Source organism: Lepidochelys olivacea, assembly GCF_965140295.1.
Source record: "Lepidochelys olivacea isolate rLepOli2 genome assembly, chromosome: 7".
Classification (NCBI taxonomy): Eukaryota; Metazoa; Chordata; order Testudines; family Cheloniidae; genus Lepidochelys; species Lepidochelys olivacea.
In genome coordinates this window covers 109,863,424-109,885,143 of record NC_140417.1, presented here as the reverse complement: position 1 = coordinate 109,885,143, position 21,720 = coordinate 109,863,424, and positions in this window count along the sequence as shown.

The following is a 21,720-nucleotide window of genomic DNA, read 5'->3' as shown; positions in this document are numbered from 1 at the left end:
TTTGCAAACAAATCTTTAACAGCTGTAATTCATAAAATATTATAGACAATCATAGCTCAGTATGTTACTCCTGGAGTATTGCAGCTGTTCTAAGAATTCAAAAATACTCCCTTGAATTTCTTAGAAAATAAAAACTGATGATATTGAGAAGTGAATTTAGTCTATTGAGAAGTGAAGTAAGCCTCAGCAAACGTAAGACTTGAAATACCTGAACACGTAATCTGGTACTTATACTTTTGCAGTTACGCATTCTGCTGCTTCATTTTTGCTATTTTTCTGTGTTTGTTTTATATAATTGGACTCGTTTTTAGGAGTAAGAGTTTCTCTTTTACACAAATCTAAATTTGATTTTGTTAATTTTTGTATCAAACTGAATAGTACAACAGTGGGATTTTTTTTATAAAAGTCAGATGACTTACTGTTAGGGCTTTCTGAGAAGTAGCAGCCTTGGATATTTTTAATCTGATTTCCTTGCCTTTTACAAATTTGCCTTAAGAAAAGGAATAAAATATGAACTATTTAGTAAAAAAAAAATCATTTAAGAAGTATGCACACAGCAAAAATAAATATTGGGTATTTATTTTCTAAAGACCAGTTGTCATATGTTTGCTTTGGTGGGTCATTTTTTTTAAAGTAAACTGAAAAAAAAAACAGGTTCCTCACTTAGAGCAGATGCATTGGAGGAAGGCAAAAATGTGTTAATGCACTGTAATGAATTCAGGTGCTGCGGATATAGTTACTAAATAAAACACACAACTGGGAAGCTGGGATTAGAAGCTTTTCTTTCTGCTCTATAAACACAGGCCTCTCTGCCACTTAGATTGCTTCCTCAGCTGGAAGCAGCAGCACGTCCCAGTCTCTTTGAGCCGACCCCAACCAGGGCAGCATGATCTCCCATACACAGCCAAATACACTACCGTACACGGACAATTGTGCAATCAGTCACTCATATACTTAGCTGAAGCTTTGATTATCTAATTTCGTTGAACTCACTGAAGAGTAGATTTTCTCTAATGTATGTTCAGTGAAAAAATTAAGTGACCAGGGAAGAGCTTGGGTTTCAGGTTAGAAAACTCAGTACACTCTGTACAAATCCTTGTGTTGGCAATGCTGAGGGGTAGATTCAGAGGATACAAAAGGTGACATAAGCTATACACCAGGGACTGGTGTAAATTACGCCAAATAAGACTCAGCCTCTAACTGCAGTGCACCTTGCATCCACTTACACAACCACCTCAGAATTTAGGCCATATTCTCTTTGACCACCTTGTCTTAACTCCTTTGGTATTCCTAGGGCATGAATCACAGTTAACTCATTTTAGATTAATTAGATCATGATTATATACTTCCAGTGGGCCATTATGTTAGATTGTCACTAATGGGGTACTGAATAGCTCAAGGGATTAATAGGCTCCATCTGATTTTATGCATTACTCTTCACCATGATATCTGAGGATATGGAATCTTCCATCTTAAATTTACCAGTGCAAATCCAGCCTAGGTTGGTAGTGACTGAAAATGATAACATCTAACTGTTATTTGGAGGCCAGTGTAAAACAAATTGCTCAGTGCCATTCAGTTCATAACAGGTAGGTGTGGACTTTTCAAAAATATTGCCATGATTGGCATAGTAGCAGAAGCAGACTGAATGGGCTTGGCTGTCTATCCTCTTATCTGTCCAACTCAGCAGCCAAGCTTCCAGTGGGGTACTGCTGCCGGAACCAACCCCACTACCCCATTGTACCCTCTTCCCATTGGGCAGTGGGCGATGAAGAGACATCCACTCCTGTTGCAGCCTCTGTATCACTAAGCTTAAGGGCAAGTATTGCCCCAAAGGGGACTTTCACTTTTCACTTTCTGAAGAGTAATATTTAGAATCCTCTCCCTTTTCCAGGTGACTAGCTCCACTTCCAAGGTTGTATGCAGCACATTGCTGGGTTGTGTATCTTCAGCCAATAAAGGAAAAGTTTGATCCATCACTGGCACATGCAATTTGTGCCAAAAAAAACCCTCATTCTAACTTTTTTGTTCATGCATAAATATATGGATCCCAAAGCAGCTTGTCACTGTTTTCATTTGACTCAAGTTGATGATTAATCATTTTCGTAGTTCAGAAACACAAAAATGTGCTCTCAGTGATATAAGTTTTGTTACAGCTGGAAACCCGGAATCTTTCCATTACTGTGATTTACAATGACATTAAGATATTGCCTAAATCTACTCTTCCAAACATAGCACACACATAGGAACTCTCTTTAAGTCTCTCCAGCCATCCCTCTTTAGTTACTTAAGTGGTAGTATAGACCTGCCCTAAGTCCATTGAACTTACGTTGTGCAGGAATGTGAAAAAGACACCCCCCTGAGTGACGCAAGTTACAATGACCCAAGTGCTGTCCACACCAGTGCTACGTCGGTGGGAGATGATCTCCTGCCAACACAGCTTCAGCCTCTCGTGAAGGTGGAGTAGTGTTCTCCCATCGGCATAGAGCGTCTTCACCAGATGCGCTACAGCAGTGCAGCTACGCCAATATAGCGTTTCTAGCGTAAACCTGCCCATAGAAACAGCTAGTTGGGTAAACTTCTAATAGTTCATTAATTACAGAATTAGGGAAGGAATCTTGTCCCTTCAGTATTTTCTGTGAATATTCAGCATCAGATTCCCCCCTAACTTACATCAGGGCTTTACAGTACACTGGTACATTTACGTCAGTAGAGTTACTGCCAGGATGGGTGCAAAAGAGATCAGCATCAGATCCTTAGTCTACAGCTGTTTTTCTCTGATCGGAGATGATCAGCAATGTTTTTAAAACACAAGTAGACCATAAAGAAAAAATCATTAGTGATATTGACAGAAGTAGCAGAGGATTCACAATTCTCATTCATGTGTTTTATAGAAGCTTTGCCAAAATAATTCCTCAAATTTTACAGTCCTGACCCCTACATTGGTTTTTATTTCATCTCCTCTCATTCTTTAGCTGTCCTGAGCTGGACTCTACTGATGTCACTGGTCCTTAAGAGGTTCTTGAGGAGGGTGGGAGAATTACAACATTTTTAACACTCAACAGTTCCAAGCTGTTAAGAGATGGGAAATGTAGACAGGGAACTACAGAGCTCTTGTAACTTTACCTAAACTGCAGCATGCAGGAGTCATTCATCTGAGATATTTATGAACTAGATCTGGGTCATTCTACTCATTAACAGAAACATTCTAGCCAAGAGAGTTTTCTGACATCCTCAGGGTCATTGGTAGGAGTTTCCTCAAAATGTTATTTTGTCAAACTTCATATAATAGAGCAACATAATCAGGTCATATTAAGATGGGCTCATGTTAGAACGTAAGCAAAAAAGTCTCAGATGTCAATTGATGTCACTGCTAACAAGTCATGCGGAAGATAATATAGTGGATCTTGGCTGGATTTCCTGCCAAGATTTCCAGACCTTTGTTTTGCTTTTCCAACGGTATACACAATATCATTTTAAATGGATCTAATGAGCCTGTATTCCTCGAATGGGCCCTTCCCAGCATGTGAGTTGTATTTTCCATTTTGCTGATGAGTTCCCTTCCTAAGGAAATCAATTTCTTGAACAATACATAGATTAAGGCTGCCACAAAAGCAACAGCATTAGCACTTCAGGGTCTTTACTCTGCCCTCAAATGTACAGCATGTAGATAATTTTTGCCATGTGATATAAATGGAAATGTATTGCGTCTCTTCTTTAAGGAGCGAAAAAACTATTTTTCTGCTGGTGCAAAGCCCCAACATGTGTCAGGTGGTTACATTTAAGTGAAGGAGATGCACACTGTTGGAAAGGGACAGAGGTAGAAGGGAAAGGGATGGCGGATGTTATGTCCACTGAATACATTGGTTAGTCTCTAAGGTGCTGCAAGTACTCCTTCTCTTTTTGCAAATACAGACTAACACGGCTGCTACTCTGAAACCTGAATACACACAGAGAAGAAGAAGAAAAACACAAATGCCCTTTCTGGAATTTTGCAACATAACACTCCTTTGTTTCTTAAAACCCAGAACACTAACTCACAACAACACAGACAGAGACCTAAGGCACACTTCAACCAACCTGTTCAGATTGTCCAAGAGAACCCAAGTAGACCAGGAAACCCCTTATAGAAACCACTTTTATAATTCAAAGTGATAGCTTCTAATTTTAACAGTTTTCAGTACATCCCAGATGACTTGGAAGAACGAACAATTTATACCTATTCTTATTTCAAGAGAAGAACAAAGGGCCAAAGGCTAGGGACACAAACTAATCTTGATCCATGGACATGTCTCATTATCAGTGAGCTCTGCTGTGGAGAGAGGGCACCTACATGGCCACATGCGTAACTTCTATTTCTGCCTATAGCCATTGCATCATGACGTTGTTCACACTCAGAACTCCCATATTGATTTGCATGTTTTGTTGGAGGCTCAAATTAGTGAATTCAGACCTTTGGGGTGGGGGAATCCTTTCAAGAGTAGTCCCCAGCCTGTGTCCTTGCCCCCCAGGGCAGGTGGAGGGTCCAGGGCTTCACACAGTGTCTTGGGCTCCCTGGGCAGCTCTTACTACTGCCCAGATCCAACTTCTGGCATGGCCAGGGGGCAGGTTTCAGGGGTAGATGAGGGAGAGGAGGAGCAGGGTGCAGTGCCCCATGGCGAGGGGGGGGTCTAAGGCCCACCTCAGCCGCCCCCCGCACCCCCACCCCCCAGCCACCAGGAAGAAGCTGGAACTGCCCCTGAGCCTTGGGCGGCCGTATCATAGCGCCACAGAGAATCCAGGACAAATGCTGTCCCAAGTCATTGAGCCCAGGATCGGGACTTGAACTCTGCATTTCAGGACTGTTCCACCCAATTTGGGATGGGTGGTCACCCTACCAGTGGCTAGTAGGAGCACCCACCCCACCCAACCCAACCCCTCCATTCCAGGGACCCTAGGACAGGCAGTCAAGGTTCACTGCACCAGATTTCTCGCTGCCACCTCCCTGGACTTCTTCCTGCTAAGCTTCTCAGGCCTTCTCCCTCACAACCACTATAGGTTCACCCTCCTTTCAGAGCCAGGACCCTCATAAGCCCTCCCCTGGAATCCCTCAAAAGTACAAACCAACAAGAATAGATTTCAACCTACTTCTGCCCTCTGTGAGTTTGACGTTTCCTCCCTCTCTAGTTTCCGCTGTTTCATTTCATGGTTAAATGCCTCCCAGGAAAGTCAGTTTGTGCCCTTCTTTTAGGGCACATCACCAGAGCTTACCCCACCCCTGTGAGTGCTCTGTCTCTCTCCTGACCTCTTACCAGACTTCTCATTTTAGGAGAGGATCCAGGGACAACTTTGCCCCTGAGCTTCCTCCTTGACCATCGTGGTCTCTCCAGTGTCAGGTGGATTCAACCTGAACTTAGTGTTGGTTTTGAGAGTGGAACAAGTTATTTGATTTTGAACCTCTGTGTTGGGTCAGATAGTTTTTATATTATATGTATTAGAACCATATTTTTTTTCCTGATTTGATCCTGAATCTGAGATTATTTTTCTGTGACATTTACAGTCACCAAATTAATATAAGCTAATTTACTAAATTCTGAAGTTTTGGAGCCTGGATTAAGTAACAAGTTACTTAGATCAATGAGATAAAGACAGCCCTGACTTCAGAGACCCTCTGTAGTTTAGGGAAGATGCTCTCACTTGTAATCACCACTGCTGTCCTGAGTAATGACATCAGAGAGGAAATCTTGCCTCCTCTAGGAAAAATCCACTTGATAACACTAACATATGAGAGGGGAAACCTCCTCTATGGGATGGTGAGGTGCCAGTTCTTAATGTGATATCGAGATTCTAAGCCTTTGTCCTCTAGACTGATCACTAACAAAGAGCAATAAAAATCTATTTCCACCTTTAAAAAGCAGTAGAATTAAATGGAGATGGATAAAACTGCAGCAATTTAGTTAGGTAATTAATATTAATAGAACTCATTTTAAGAGGCTCAGACATACTTGCTAAGTAGGTAACAATTTCCAATTACAGCAGTTACTGCTACTGATTGGCTATGAGATGTGCCCACAGCTAGTCTCTCTGCTAAAACATCCTATTACTTTTGTTACTTGGTCCTCCTTCCCCTTTTGCCTTCTTTTTTGCTTCACTCACCTGTTATGTTTTATATTAGACATGAAGCTACAGTTGGGCATCTCTGGGGCAGGGACTGTCTAGGCCATTTTAAAACCAACTATTATCAGATGATTTTATGGACATTCTTTTGAAGTTTAGGGCTGGTAAATCCATGGTACGCCCACACCTTGAATACTGTGTGCAGATGTGGTCGCCCCATCTCAAAAAAGATATATTGGAATTGGAAAAGGTTCAGAAAAGGGCAACAAAAACTATTAGGCGTATAGAATGGCTTCCATATGAGGAGAGATTAATAAGACTGGGACTTTGCAGTTTGGAAAAGAGGCGACTAAGGGGGGATATGATAGAGGTCTATAAAATCATGACTGGTGTGGAGAAAGTAAATAAGGAAGTGTTATTTACTCCTCCTCATAATACAAGAACAAGGGGCCATCAAATTAAATTAATAGGTAGCAGATTTAAAACAAACACAAGAAAGTATTTTTTCATGCAATGCATTGTCAACCTCTGGAACTCCTTGCCAGAGGGTGTTGTGAAGGCCAATACTATAACGGGGTTCAAAAGGGAGCTAGATAGATTCATGGAAGATAGGTCCATCAATGGCTATTAGCCAGGATGGGCAGGAATGGTGTCCCTAGCCTCTGTTTGCCAGAAGCTGGGATTGGGTGACAGGGCATGGATCACTTGATGATTTCCTGTCTGTTCATTCCCTTTGAGGCATCTGCCATTGGCCACTGTCAGAGATCAGGATACTGGGCTTGATGGACCTTTGGTCTCACCCAGTATGGCCGTTCTTATGTTCAAAGTTTTCCAAATGTCAATTAAACTTTTCACTGAACTGATGAGGGAGATTTTGTAAAAATTTTGGGGGGAAATTCATCCTGCCTGTCAGTGAGCCATAGAGCTGGTTAAAAAAAAGTAACCAACACCCCCCCACACCCACCCCCCGCTCACACACACACACATTTTTCATGAGTTTTTTTGAAGGGGTGGAAGTCTCATTCTCCAACAAACTTTGGTAAAATCTAAATATGTGTCAGGTTTCAGAGTAGTAGCTGTGTTAGTCTGTATCAGCAAAAATAACAAGGAATCCTTGTGGCACCTTAAAGACTAACAAATATATTTGGGCAGCTACAGAACTGGAATTAATTTGCAAACTGGATACCATCAGATTAGGCCTGAATAGAGACTGGGAGTGTTTGGGTCATTACAAAACCTAAACTTAATTTCCCCAATACTAATTTCTCCCTACTGTTACTCACACCTTCTTGTCAACTGTCTGTAATGGGCCACTCTCTTACCACTTCAAAAGTTATTTTTCCTCCCTTGGTATCCTGCTGTTAATTGATTTATCTCGTTAGACTGACCTCACAGTTGGTAAAGCAACCCCCAACCTTTCATGTATTTATACCTGCTCCTGTATTTTCACTCCATGCATCTGATGAAGTGGGTTCTTACCCACAAAAGCTTATGCCAAATAGATTTGTTAGTCTCTAAAGTGCCGCAAGGATTCCTCATTATTTTTGCTAAATATGTTTATTATTGTATGTACAATGCTTTAGCACAAGGAGGCCCTGTCATGACTGCAGCCTTTAAACACTAGTACAATATAAATACCAATAACAACAATTGCAACTTTCTCAGCAATGTAATAATTCAAATGAATGTAACAAACCTACACTCAAGCCATGCACTGGCTGTTAACACTGGGCATGACTGATGAGACCAAGAGGTTGGTAGTCACAAGACGCTTGGAAGAAGTAAACATAAAAATGTTTTAAACGTGTCAAGTTACTATTTCCAAGCAAACACCTATAGAATTTAAAAGACAGTCAGAGTGATGCAGCTTTAGAGTAAATGCAGCTCTTCAAAAGCTCTCTTTTTATAAATGAACATTGATTAGACTCAGACCTTTGAAATCCATGATAGATTTGCTAAATAAAAATCAATGTTTTAGATAGAAGACTGTCGCAACACCCGGATTGGCAAATTTTTAAAATACAGTCAAGTGTTTGTGCAACTAACTGCAAATGAGAGGAGTTCTGATGAATGGACATTGCACTAATATACAGAATACCCTTGCCTAATAATAATAGAAAAAAAAATCAAATTATTCCAGAGTCTGACTAAGCACTGAGTGCAGTCATATGAGAATGAAAATTGGAGAGAGAAAGACCCATATCTTTACATTCCCACCAATCTTTTGTAGGTAATGAATTGTTTTGAAAATTCAGTTAGGGTAAAAGCTTTTGAATTGGAATCTGACAGACCTTCAGAGTAGTCTTAGAGGTTATCTCTGCAAGGCAGGTGGAAGAGGAAACAGATGAGCTTAACCCTATAAGAACAATTATGATGTATTACTAGCAACTAATGGCAATCTAATGGAGTCTTTTCAGTGAAGACACCACTGGCTACAATTTTTCTCTGTCATATGCATAAAAAAAGCTCTTCCTAATGAAGTCTACATTCTGGCAATTTCTCAGACTAAATGCAATCAAAGAAACTTCATATATTTGAGACTTCTTGGGCTTCAATGTATTTTTACACACACAGTTGTGTCACCCTCACCCCACGTGATAAATTTGAACATTCTGAAATCAGTTGCATACATTTGTAGAGACAACATGGTCTAATGGAAAGAGCATTAGCCAGGAGATCTGGGTTCTATTCCTCATTCTGTTTGGATCCATGGATCTTGAGAGCTGTGTTGTGGGGGTGGCTGATCATTGTAGCAGTGGAGATCTGTCTGAAGATTTTGCATCTGTTGTTCTGGCAGGGTCTGATGCTGCTTTGAGGTTGGTGTGTCCTGGTCTGTGGGAAGCTTGCTTCTGATGAGGAGAGGTTGGGGGACATTGTTTGAAGGCCAGAAGTGGAGGTTCAGGAAAGATTTCTTTCAGGATGTGGTCCCCATGGAATATTGCGTGGTAGTCGTTTGATGACAAACAAACTAGGGAAATACAGCCTAGGTGCTACTAGCATAAGGTGGGTGCATAACTGGTTCCCAGAGATTAGTTATCTGTGGTTCACAGTGAAGCTGGAAGGGCATACCTAGTGGGGTCCCGTAGGGATCGATCCTGGGTCTAGTTCCATTCAATATCTTCATCAATGATTTACACAATGGCATAGACCAGTGTTTCCCAAACTTGGGACGCCGCTTGTTCAGGGAAAGCCCCTGGCGGGCTCGGCCAGTTTGTTTACCTGCCGCGTCCACAGGTTCAGCCGATCGCGGCTCCCACTGGCCACAGTTTGCTGTGCCCGGCCAATGGGGACTGCAGGAAGTGGTGCAGGCCAAGGGACATACTGATCGCCACTTCCCGCAGCCCCAATTGGCTGGGCACAGCAAACCGCAGCCAGTGGGAGCTGTGATCGGCCGAACCTGCAGACGCGGCAGGTAAACAAACCGGCCGGGCCCACCAGGGGCTTTCCCTGCACAAGCGGTGTCCCAAGTTTGGGAAACACTGGCATAGAGAGTACACTTATAAAGTTTGGGGAAAATGCCAAGCTGGGAGGGGTTGCAAGTGCTTTGGAGGATAGGATTAAAATTCAAAATGATCTGGACAAACTCGAGGAATGGCTGAAGTAAATAGGATGAAATTCAATAAGGACAAATGCAAAGTACTCCACTTAGGAAGGACCAATCAGTTGCACACATACAAAATGTGAAATGACTGCCTAGCAAAGAGTACTGCAGAAAAGGATCTGAGGGTCATAGTGAATCACAAGCTAACAAGCTACATGAGCCAACAATGTAACACTATTGCAAAAAAAAAAAAAAAAAGCAAATATCATTCTGGTATGTATTAGTGGAGTGTTGTAAGCAACACACAAGAAATAATTCTTCCATTCTACTCCATGCTGATAAGACCTCAGCTACTGTGTCCAGTTCTGGGTGTTACATTTCAGAAAAGGTGTGGACAAATTGGAGAAAGTCCAGAGAAGAGCAACAAAAATTATTAAAGGTCTAGAAAACATGACCTAAGAGGAAAGATTGAAAAACTTGGGTAGTTTAGTTTAGAGAAGACAAGACTGAAGGGGGACATGATAACAGTTTTCAAGCACATAAAAGATTATTACAAGGAGCAGGGCAAAAAATTGTTCTCCTTAACCTCTGAGGATAGAACAAGAAGCAATGGGCTCAAATTGCAGAAAGGGAGGTTGAGGTTGGACACTAGGAAAAGCTTCCTAATTCTCAGGATGGTTAAGCACTGGAACAAATTGCTTTGGGAGGTTGTGGAATCTCCATCATTGAAGGTTTTCAAGAACAAGTTAGACAAACACCTGTTAGGAATGGTCTAGTTATTACATAGTCCTGCCTTGAGTGCAGGGAACTGGACTAGATGACCTACTGAGATCCCTTCCAGTCCTACATTTCTACAATATCCCATATGGGTTCCAGTGTGGGGTCATAGGTGACAACCAGTGGCGTGTGGATGGAGGGGGTTTTATTTCTGCATTGAAGCAAGTTCTTTCAGGGTATATGAGTGGCCCATTCCATGATGTGATCTATATCTCTGGTGGAGCATCCTTGTGTGGTGAAGGAGGTTTTAAGTGTGTTAAGGTGCATATCCCAGACTTTCTCCTCGGAGCATATTCTGTGATATCTAAGTGCCTGGCTGTAGATAACAGATTTCTTGGTGTGTTTGGAGTGGTTACTGGATCTATGGAGGAGGTGTGGTGATTTGTGGATTTTTGTACATGGTTGTCTGTAGGGCTCCATTGTTAAAGCTGTTTGTGGTGTCCAGGAAGTTAATACTGGTGGGGGAATGTTCCAGAGCGTGTAATGGATGAGGAGGAGGGGGTGAGGTTTGAAGTTGTGGTGGATATCTATGAGGGAGTTTAAGCTGTCTGTCCAGAGGATGAAAATATCATTGATGTACCTGAGGTATATCATTGGTTCACTAACCCCCCTCTTTTTGTCCTGTGACTGCAGAGGTGTTAATGGACCACTCTTCCTTGAATGGACATGTCCTAACTATCTACGCTAAACAATCTCTTCCACCTTGCATTTAGCTGTGACCTTCGGAATACTTTCCCCAGACCTGAAGAAGAGCTCTGTGTGGCTCAAAAGCTTGTCTCTCTCACTAACAGAAGTTGGTCCAATAAAAGATATTACCTCACCCACCTTCTTTCTCCTGTTTTGTGAGTGTCTTATGATTGTAACCATCTGGGTGGATTAGTGTATCAGTTTTATAACTGTGGCTATGTCTGGGAAGCTGTGACAGGGCAATCAAGGGGCATCAACATTTAATAACTCTTCCATACTATAACAATGGGAGTTCTACTGGCAGGGTCATTAACTTTGAATTAACTCTCTACCCACAAGCCAATAGGGGTGGAAGTTTGGAGCCTGGAAATTTTCCCATAGAAATATGTGGGAACAAATGGTAACAAAGGCTCTTTTTAAAAGCAGGTGGCTTCTCTGTGAAGAGGGGCGATTCCACCACCAAAAGCAAGATGGCCAAGCCAAGTTAGGCCAGAAGGGCTACCTGGCCTAAGGGCTTGGACCAAGCGCAGGACTCACACAGATGGCATGAATGATCAGACTCAGGGATTGCATTTGTGGTTTTGTTGTTCTCCCTAGATTGGTTACTCTCTTGTACTTTGTTAACTTTGTTTACAGGTCCTTTATGCCTGTGTGTGTATTCTATAAATAAATTCTTTTGTTAAGCTTGTGTTCCTCATTTTACTTCCATATTATCTCTGAAGGACATAACTAGGAAACTAGAGCTTCCACAGACCGGTGGACTTCAGTAAGGATTGTGTCTAAGCAATTAGGAGGCTCAGGAGGACTGAAGCACTGGTTCTGGGGTCTAGACAGCCAGACTACTTAGTCCCACTACCCAAGAAAAGTGTCATACCCAGGGTCTGCACCAGGGAGTAAGCTTGAGAGAACCAGAGCTAGGAACAGTGATCTGCTGCTAACCAGATCCAGGGAGCTTAAGCAGTTGGATTCCATCACAACAAACTGGTTTCCTTCCAGAGAGCAGGACCAGCCCAGGTTGTAACAGCAACTATGTATGTCACTTACAATTCTAATGTCCGTGCCTACTGGGTCACTAAAATTGAGCAAATCCTACACCGAGTGGAAAGCCAAATGCTTATTTTTGGATTATTAACTAACATAACACAGCTAGATGCCACTTACCCAAATTTAGATTTTCTCCATTCCTTTGCTGCCTGAATCTTAAATTGTAAAGAATCCAAAATTCTTTACTTCTAATCTGATTATGTCACTAACTCATAAGAACCTTCTGTGCAAAAAGTCACTCTACCAAAGCCAAGTCTAAATTGCAACAAGAAAATTTGCACAAGGAGAATGAATTCATATTTGCTTCTACAAAAGCAGAACAGGCTGTGGTGTGATGCTTTCCAGTTACTACAAATCCCATCAGCAAAAATAGGATGTGTGGAAAAAAAAAGCAATATCTGATGAGGAATAAGTACCAAATACTTTTTTTGTCTTAAGGCTACATTCTCTATCATCTCTAGCACACACTATTTATAAGAGGTAGAGATAGGATCAAGTCACAAAAATTTGGATCTGGATTTCTGAATGCCTCTGAAGTTCAGAGATGCCCTGAAGTGAGGTTCAACCCAGTGTGGAAATATAGGGCATTTGCAAATCAGAAGATACAGAAATCCCCACATTTTTCATTTCAAGATGGTAAAAATCCAGATCCAAAATTTGAAGCTTAATCCTCTCACTACTGCTTAGAATTATTCAAACCAATGTGTCTGTTTCAGGAACATTCCAGAAGAGTTAACATATTCTGTTTCCTTCTCTTATTCAACTACTTGAACATCATCTGCCAACTTACTCAATTACCTAAAATAACTGGCTTTGGCTGGTTAGAAGCGATCCCCCTACCTCCCCCATCCCCATGCAAAACATTAGTCATGCAACAAACAAGAGAGAGCACAACAAATATTTAATTTGGCCAAGCACTAAGTTTTAACTAATGACAGCTCATCTTTTCATTCAAGTAGCTAGAACAGGTGATACATTCATAATGCAAAGATCTGGAGGCAAAGATCACTGCATTTAGAAAGTGGCTCCAGGTTTTTGCTATGGCAATCGTTTTTGTTAAAACATCAACCCAGAGTAATTGTATATTTTGTTTAGAGCGACAGCTGAATTTTTCATATAAGTTGCTGTCTTTTGACAGGAGATAAGTGGGAAGGGAAATGCACTCTCTAAAGGCTTTTATCAACGAAAATCACAGTCATAAAATTGCACCCCGGAACACAGCAATATTTCCATACTTTACTGCATTTATAGGGAGAAAACTGTCATTAAGGCTAACAAGGTGTCATACAAAAGCATGTTTCTATTTACAGGTCCTTTATTTGGTGGAAACTTTTTTCCACAATCAAAGGGAGTGGGAGGTCATAAAAACTGGATTTAAAATGTTATGCTTTACAATGATGTGCCGCTAATATTTTAACAAAGGGCTCCAGCCAAACTCCCCACCTACTCCTTAGTCTGTGATAAGCCGCATGTGCTGTGGCTGGGGACTTGAGACAGACACACTGGGGAGTCCGTTTACCCATTTAAACAAAAAGCCTAGGGTGACCATATTTCCCAAAGGGAAAATGGGACACCGGTGTGGGGCTAACACCAGCCCCCTGCCCCTTCCTACAGTGCTGACCTGAGCCACTTGCCCGAGGGCCCCCTGTGAAGGGCTGAGGCTGGTGTTGCTGCTTGCCGGAGCCCTGACTGCCCTCCTGCGTTGGGCTGGCATTGCCACTCGCTCCCCCAGCAAGTTCCTCCACACCCCATTTTTGCCAAAATAGGGCTTAAAAAAGGGACTATCCTAGCCAAAACAGGACATACAGGCACCCTAAAAAAAGCCACTATCTTCTACTCAAAGAGGAAGGTAAACAAAACTTCTGTTAAGATGAACTTGCTACATATTTATCCTTTGCCCCTGAAAAATATGGATTCTGCTAACATACACTGAAGTGGTAGGGAGTTGGAGTGAAGACCTGATAAGAAGATATGGTGCAGTCCTCTTCCTGGGAAAAGGTTTGAAAATGTGTATCATTTGGTCCATTCTAGAGGCAGATTTGCTCTTGAAAAGCTTTATAAGTCAACAGCATCTGACTAGAGGGTGAACTCAGATAGAGGCAGGGAAGTCATCCCAACCTTTCCTTAAATGGAGTGGTAGAAGGTTAACAAGGCAGGCAGTTAAACCGGGGAGAGAACTGAACGATGAGTCAGGAGTCCAGGGTTCTATTCCTGATGCTGCTACCAACCTGCTGCGTGACCTTGGGCAAACCACTTCACCGCTCTCTACTTCTGTTTCCCCTCTGACACTTTGGCTGTCTTGATGATTTGGATACTCTGTTGGGGGCAGCACCTGGCGTAGTAATGTCATCAAGAGTTAAATGCAAGTAAACAGAATTTACCCACTTTTCATTTGGACGAGTATGGCGTTTAGTTTTGCTTAGTTAACAGACTTTTTTTTAACCACTACACCACTGGCCTAGCACAATGGGACCTTAAGGCTTGTTTATATGGGACATCACTGCATGGCAAACCCAGTTAGGAATCTACAGAGCATGAGTTTACAGTGCAGTAACATCCCGCATGGAAACTGTTACAGTCCTGGGGCATGCTTTGGCTACTACTACTTGCAAAATGGAGTAGTTGGGGACTCTAGGCCCCACAGTAATCCAAATAATAAATCAGAATGATGTCACCAGGATCTTCCCCTCACCTGAGAGCCCCATCAAGGACACTGTACTTTTTGCTAAAGTTACAAACAATTCAATTCCTTTCTACTAACGAAGAAATGACGAGTGGTTAGTGTTGATATTTATGCAACTAGAAATGAACCTCTCGGGGCAAACTGCATGGATATGCAGGCACCTCTACAACTGCACTAAAAAAAGTATCATCTTTATATGACAAATAATCATGCTGCTAATATTTCAATTATTTTGAAATTATGTAAACAAAGATATTTTTAGATCCTTTTCAAGAGCCACTCTCCTTCTCAAAAGGTTATCAATTAATCATGGGCGTTCATCCATCAGGAGCAGTTTTATCTTGGAAATCATCTTACCTACCTCTATCCTCTGCAAGGCTATCCCTCCTTTAGCTTTGCCATATGATTTACAATATCCTTTATGCCTCACTTTCCTTAACTTGCCATAGTTCCTTCCCTATGCACCCATTAAAGTCAATAACAAAACGCTTACTGAATCCAGTCATCCAGGACCCAGCCCCAAGTGCAATTCTGTTGCTGCTTTCCACAGATTATTACAACAATAAAAGCAACAGCTGCCCGAGGCAAATTTCTTCTCTGCAGAGAGGTGAAAAATAGCAGAGCCTTTACCAGCATCTTTGCATGGCAATCGACAAGGAAAACTTCAGCTGTTTTTCCTCAGACCAACGTACTCCAAGTTTAAAGTATTCACACACACACCACCCTTACCCCAAGCAAATCAACATTCAGCAAGCGGACATCCAAACACCTTTAACTCTGCTCTGTTGGACGTCATACAAAAAGACCCCAAGGTTCACTCTAACTCTTCCTTGCTAAATCAATAACAATTATTCTAGAAGCCACAAAAATGTGACAGTGCTCCTGACTAAAAGCAACACAATATAGTTCAGAAGTCGAACATTACAAAATAGTTAAACCCCCTTAAAAACAATTTAAGTTCCATATGCCCAAATTAAAACCATGGGAAAAGAATCATCCCGAAGTTACCTGACAGAGAGCAGAGTTAAGGTTGGTTGGGTCACACCCGTGACGGTGATTTATAACTTGATATACTTGCATTGGGGAATGTGTTCACTGAGTGGATGCAGGCACGTGTGAAACTTGTGTGTATAGCTTTACACTGTTTCGTGGTTCTGAGTAGGGCATCATTTGTCATCTTTAGCCACCCGAACTGTTCTTAAAGTTTGTTTTCTATGTTTGAGTTTTTCTTTGAGAACAGAGTTTCCCAAATAAGAGAAGAGAGTGTTTCTTTACACAGACCTGGATTAAAATGGTACATTACTTAAGTGCAACATCCAGCGTTTTAGGGAGTTGAAATACTTGCCAGTATTAGTATCTCCAAAATAGTTTCACATAGAAAAGTATTAACAACTTCTGCTTTGTGGTGCCTTTAGATAAGATGAATAAGAACACTGCAATATAGTGACTTGAGTTCTCTTTTGCTAGAGAGAGAATCCATTGTACTCACTTTGTAATAAACTGTTGGGCAAACTAATCCCAATTGGACTTTGTTTAAATAAAAGTTGGTCTTTCTTTTTGGGTCAGCTCACGCTCTGGCCCAGAGCCAAAAGAAAGAGTGGAATGTATGCAGTGGAAAATATTCAATTCCTTATTTAGAAACCCAGGACAAAATGGGGAGAAAATAAGCATGGAGTTCCTTAACATTCTCACAGTCCATCACACTATTGCTGTTCCTCAAGATATGGCTTAGTCCTAGATTTTGAGGGTTCCTACCCAGCATCCTTCCAACCTAGCCTCATATACTCCATATACTGATCACACAGACACCTACCTCAGAAAATACCTCTTTATTACTCATATAACACCATCAATGAGCCTGGTGCTTTGCAATACAGATAAAGATGTACTCCTGGTCCCAAAGAACTTCCAGTCAATATTAAAACTAGATCTGACTGAAGGAAGGACAATGCTGAGAGGAACAGAGCAATGGAGTTATGTGTTCACTTGGCAGGATGATGCACATGCCATGTAGGTAGTAAAGAAGTTTTTGCAGCTTATGAGGCTACATGGTCTTCAGTTTAGGAAGACAGCCCCCACAACTGAATAAGGATGTGTGTCCCCCACCTCCATATTTGAAGTGGGAAGCCAGCTACCAAGATCAAAGTGCAATTTTCCAAACACTAATCAGAGTGGGGAATTCAATCTCTCCCATGGCCCACTGCCAAGCATCAGATGGGCCCCACCAACCGGATATCAAGGATGGTGGGTTTGGTGTGTTTGCAGTGCAGAATCCCTGATGAAAAGGCACATGGCAGCATACATCTAAGGAAGCTACTGCTTACCTGTGTTTTCTGATGTACTGATGTCGGATACCCACATTATTTTAAATTAATAAACACAGTTAAGGTAATTTGAGTGTTTGTGAAAGGTGACAAATCCAGACACTGACATTCTCCATTTAGTCACAAAGGCCCTGGATCCTGATGTCAATGGGCAAGGCAAACATCCATTGAAGTCCTCTACAAGGACGGGAGGATCATAGGGTATGTCTACACTACGAAATTAGGTCAAGTTTATAGAAGTCAGTTTTTTAGAAATCGGTTTTATATATTTGAGTGTGTGTGTCCCCACAGAAAATGCTCTAAGTGCATTAACTCGGCGGAGTGCTTCCACAGTACCGAGGCTAGAGTCGACTTCCGGAGTGTTGCACTGTGGATAGCTATCCCACAGTTCCTGCAGTCTCCGCTGCCCATTGGAATTCTGGGTTGAGATCCCGATGCCTGATGGGGCTAAAACATTGTCGCGGGTGGTTCTAGGTACATATCGTCAGGCCCCCGTTCCCTCCCTCCCTCCATAAAAGCAAGGGCAGACAATTGTTTCGTGCCTTTTTTCTTGAGTTACCTGTGCAGACGCCATACCATGGCAAGCATGGAGCCCGCTCAGGTAACCATCACCGTATGTCTCCTGGGTGCTGGCAGACGTGGTACTGCATTGCTATACAGCAGCATCAACCCATTGCCTTGTGGCAGCAAACGGTACAGTACGACTGGTAGCTGTCATCATCATGTCCGAGGTGCTCCTGGCCACATCAGCCAGGAGCGCATGGGCAGACTTGGGTGCAGGGACTAAATTTGGAGTGACTTGACCAGATCATTCTCTTTAGTCTTGCAGACAGTCCTATTGAACCATCTTATGGTGAGCAGGCAGGCGATACGGATTGCTAGCAGTCCTACTGTACCATCTTCTGCCGAGCAGCCATGAGATGTGGATGGTTTGCAGTCCTTCTGCACCGTCTGCTGCCAGCCAAAGATGTAAAAGATAGATGGAGTGTATCAAAACAAGAAATAGACCAGATTTGTTTTGTACTCATTTGCTTCCCCCCCTCCCCCATCTAGGGGACTCCTTCCTCTAGGTCACACTGCAGTCACTCACAGAGAAGCTGCAGCGAGGTAAATCTAGCCATGTATCAATCAGAGGCCAGACCAACCTGCTTGTTCCAATAAGAACAAATTACTTAGGTGCACCATTTCTTATTGGAACCCTCCGTGAAGTCCTGCCTGAAATACTCCTTGATGTAAAGCCACCCCCTTTGTTGATTTTAATTCCCTGTAAGCCAACCCTGTAAGCCATGTCGTCAGTCTCCCCTCCCTCCGTCAGAGCAATGGCAGACAATCGTTCCGCGCCTTTTCTCTGTGCGGATGCCATACCAAGTCAAGCATGGAGGCCGCTCAGCTCACTTTGGCAATTAGGAGCACATTAAACACCACACGCATTATCCAGCAGTATATGCAGCACCAGAACCTGGCAGAGCGATATCTGGCGAGGAGGCGATGTCAGCGCGGTCACGTGAGTGATCAGGACATGGACACAGATTTCTCTGAAAGCATGGGCCCTGCCAATGCATGCATCATGCTGCTAATGGGGCAGGTTCATGCTGTGGAACGCCGATTCTGGGCTCGGGAAACAAGCACAGACTGGTGGGACCGCATAGTGTTACGGGTCTGGGACAATTCCCAGTGGCTGCGAAACTTTCGCATGCGTAAGGGCACTTTCATGGAACTTTGTGACGTTTGACCAACATCAACATGGGATGGCCGGTAAAGGTACATGACGCTCGCATCTTCAGGAACTCTGGTCTGTTTCAACAGCTGCAGCAAGGGACTTTATTCCCAGACCAGAAAATAACTGTTGGGGATGTTGAAATGCCTATAGTAATCCTTGGGGACCCAGCCTACCCCTTAATGCCATGGCTCATGAAGCCATACACAGGCAGCCTCGACAGTAGTCAGGAGCTGTTCAACTACAGGCTGAGCAAGTGCAGAATGGTGGTAGAATTTGCATTTGGACGTTTAAAGGCGCGCTGGCGCAGTTTACTGACTTGCTTAGACCTCAGCGAAACCAATATTCCCACTGTTATTACTGCTTGCTGTGCGCGCCACAATATCTGTGAGAATAAGGGGGAGACGTTTATGGCGGGGTGGGAGGTTGAGGCAAATCACCTGGCTGCTGGTTACGCGCACCAGACACCAGGGCAGTTAGAAGAGCACAGGAGGGTGCAGTACGCATCAGAGAAGCTTTGAAAACCAGTTTCATGACTGGCCAGGCTACGGTGTGAAAGTTCTGTTTGTTTCTCCTTGATGAAACTCTCCGCCCCTTGGTTCACTCTACTTCCCTGTAAGCTAACCATCCTCCCCTCCTCCCTTCGATCACCGCTTGCAGAGGCAATAAAGTCATTGTTGCTTCACAAGCATTCTTTATTCATTCATCACACAAATAGGAGGATGACTACAAAGGTAGCCCAGGAGGGGTGGTGAAGGAGGGAAGGAAAATGCCACACAGCACTGTAAAAGTTTACAACTTTAAAATTTATTGAATGCCAGCCTTCTGTTTTTTGGGCAATCCTCTGCGGTGGAGTGGCTGGTTGGCCGGAGGCCCCCTCACCGCGTTCTTGGGCATCTGGGTGTGGAGGCTATGGAACTTGGGGAGGAGGGCAGTTGGTTACACAGGGGCTGTAGTAGCAGTCTGTGCTCCAGCTGCCTTTGCTGCAGCTCAGCCATACACTGGAGCATTCTGTATGCTCTCCAGCAGCCTCAGCATTGAATCCTGCCTCCTCTCATCATGCTGCCGCCACATTTGAGTTTCAGCCCTGTCTTCAGCCTGCCACTTACTCTCTTCAGCCCGCCACCTCTCCTCCCTGTCATTTTGTGCTTTCCTGTACTCTGACATTATTTGCCTCCACGCTCTGTCAGTGTGGGAGGACAGCATGAGCTCAGAGAACATTTAATCACAAGTGCATTTTTTTTTCTTTCTAATCTTCACTAGCCTCTGGGAAGGAGAAGATCCTGTGATCATTGAAACACATGCAGCTGGTGGAGAAAAAAAAAGGGACAGCAGTATTTAAAAAGACACATTTTATAAAACAGTGGCTACACTCTTTCAGGGTAAACCTTGCTGTTAACATTACATACATAGCACATGTGCTTTCGTTACAAGGTTGCATTTTGCCTCCCCCCACCGCGTGGCTACCCCCTCAACCCTCCCCCCTCCCCGTGGCTAACAGTGGGGAACATTTCTGTTCAGCCACAGGCAAACAGCCCAGCAGGAACGGGCAACTCTGAGTGTCCCCTGAAGAAAAGCATCCTATTTCAACCAGGTGACCATGAATGATATCTCACTCTCCTGAGGATAACACAGAGAGATAAAGAACGGATGTTGTTTGAACACCAGCAAACATACACTGCAATGCTTTGTTGTACAATGATTCCCGAGTACACATTACTGGCCTGGAGTAGTAAAGTGTCCTACCATGGAGGACGCAATAAGGCTGCCCTCCCCAGAAACCTTTTGCAAAGGCTTTGGGAGTACATCCAGGAGAGCCGCAAATGCCAGGGCAAAGTAATCCTTTCACATGCTTGCTTTTAAACCATGTATAGTATTTTAAAAGGTACACTCACCGGAGGTCCCTTCTCTGCCTGCCGGGTCCAGGAGGCAGCCTTGGGTGGGTTCGGGGGGTACTGGCTCCACGTCCAGGGTGAGAAACAGTTCCTGGCTGTCGGGAAAACCGGTTTCTCCGCTTGCTTGCTGTGAGCTATCTTCTTCATCCCCAAAACCTGCTTCTGTGTTGCCTCCATCTCCATTGAAGGAGTCAAACAACATGGCTGGGGTAGCGGTGGCTGAACCCCCTAAAATGGCATGCAGCTCATCATAAAAGCGGCATGTTTGGGGCTCTGACCCAGAGCGGCCATTTGCCTCTCTGGTTTTCTGGTAGGCTTGCCTCAGCTCCTTAAGTTTCATGCGGCACTGGTTCGGGTCCCTGTTATGGCCTCTGTCCTTCATGCCCTGGGAGATTTTGACAAAGGTTTTAGCATTTCAAAAACTGGAACGGAGTTCTGATAGCAGATTCCTCTCCCCATACAGCAATCAGATCCTGTACCTCCCGTTCAGTCCATGCTGGAGCTCTTTTGCGATTCTGGGACTCCATCATGGCCACCTCTGCTGATGAGCTCTGCATGGTCATCTCTGCTGATGAGCTCTGCATAGTCACCTGCAGCTTACCATGCTGGCCAAACAGGAAATGAGATTCAAAAGTTCGTGGTTCTTTTCCTGTCTACCTGGCCAGTGCATCTGAGTTGAGAGTGCTGTCCAGAGCGGTCACAATGGAGCACTCTGGGATAGCTCCCGGAGGCCAATACTGTCGAATTGTGTCCACAGTACCCCAAATTCGACTCAGCAAGGCCAATTTAAGCTCTAATCCACTTGTCAGGGGTGGAGTAAGGAAATCTATTTTAAGAGCCCTTTAAGTAGAAATAAAGGGCTTCATCGTTTGGACGGGTGCAGGTTTACATTGATTTAATGCTGCTAAATTTGACCAAAAGTTCTAGTGTAGACCAGGGCATAGAAACCCTCAAAA